Source organism: Helianthus annuus, chromosome 15 (genome assembly GCF_002127325.2).
Source record: "Helianthus annuus cultivar XRQ/B chromosome 15, HanXRQr2.0-SUNRISE, whole genome shotgun sequence".
Classification (NCBI taxonomy): domain Eukaryota; kingdom Viridiplantae; phylum Streptophyta; class Magnoliopsida; order Asterales; family Asteraceae; genus Helianthus; species Helianthus annuus.
The window spans coordinates 101,993,616-101,995,140 of NC_035447.2; the positions used below are offsets into that span (position 1 = coordinate 101,993,616).

At 42.3% G+C, this 1,525-nt stretch overlaps 1 non-coding gene across 1 annotated transcript; it reads left to right on the forward strand.

The window, feature by feature from the left end:
• The first annotated feature begins 380 nt into the window (after positions 1 to 380).
• On the forward strand, positions 381 to 487 carry LOC118487680. The gene has a single exon (XR_004882623.1). It is a non-coding gene; the product is annotated as a small nucleolar RNA R71 (small nucleolar RNA).
• Positions 488 to 1,525: the final 1,038 nt, after the last annotated feature.

A 1,525-nucleotide genomic window follows, 5' to 3' on the forward strand; every position in this document is an offset into this window, starting at 1 on the left:
TATTATCAATGTAGTTTACCAATTTTGTTTGAGTATCTACTTCTTTCATACAACTCCAATTTTCGTGCGGCCCACCACACCCCTCACAAGCCATAACCGCGGCCGTTTTTGCCATTTCTAGCTTTTTTATTTTTGAAGAAAGGGCCTCGATTTGAGCTTGTAAGGAAGTGCTTTCATCAACCTTATGGGCGCTCGGGGCAATAGATTTATTGCCTCAGGGAGTGTGCCACCGAAAATTGGTTTGAGCAATTTCCTCAATTTGATTATATATTTCATTTGGGCGACAATTACCTAAAAGTCCCCCGGAGCTAGAGTCAAGTGTTTGTCTTGTGTGTGGCAACAACCCATTATAGAAAGTGGATACTTATTGCCATACCGCAAGACCGTGATGAGGGCACTTTCTTAGTAGCTCCTTGAACCTTTCCAAAGTTTCATATAAGGATTCCCCATCCTCTTGTGAATATATATTAATTTCAGTCATTAATTTAGCCGTTTTAGCAGGAGGGAAATACTTATATAGAAACTTTTGGGCTAGTTCATCCCAGGTGTTTACCGAGCCAACTGGGAAGATATTAAGCCAAGCCTTAGCTCGGTCTTTTAGTGAAAATGGAAACATTCGAAGGCGGATAGCGTCGTTTGAAGCTCCAATGATCCGAAAGGTATCACATATTTCTAAGAAGTTAGTAATATGTAGATGGGGATCCTCGTCCGCAAGCCCATGGAAGGTTGCGGAGTTTTGAAGCATTTGTATCAAATGCAGCCGAAGTTCGAAGTTGTTGGCTTCTACATTCGGTGCATTGATAGCGGCTCCGAGATTACCTACGGTGGGTCGTAGGTAATCCATGAGGGTACGTTGGTCCGCCATTGGATGTGGGTCCCCCGAAACTTTCTCTTGGTTTTTAGCTTTAAGTCTTCTTCTTAGAAAGCGTTCGAGTTTGTCTAGGGGTTCTTTTATGTCTCTACTAGAACTGGAGCTCATACACTACGTGGAAACTTCAGATGTGGCGCCTGGGTTCCAAGTCCTGCAATAAAAACAAAAAGAACGTTGGTCAGAAGCTTCACCACGGCCTCGTGCTCAAGTGAACACGGCCCGTGGTCGAAGATACAGTGATTGTTTTTCGGATCCCTGTTACTGGGGAGTTCGACACGGCCCCGTGTTGCACTGACACGGCCCCGTGCTCAACTCTCTGTAACTTGGAAAATAAAAACTGCCAGTAACAATGTTGGGCACGGCCCATGTCCGACCAGGCACGACCCGCGCTGAGCTCTGCAGAAGCTGAAAAATTAAGAAAAATCCTAAAAAAATAGAAAAATAAGAAAAATGATTAGGCCGTTGATTCCTAACTTTCTTAAAATCCTTGTGTCCCGGCAACGGCGCCAAAAACTTGATGCGCATGTGGTGTAGTATGTTTATATATATATATATATATATATATATATATATATATATTAGTTCTTTTTACACGTTAGTCAAGTTTTAAATTTAGAAAACACGATATTTTACTAACACCAAACACACATATGG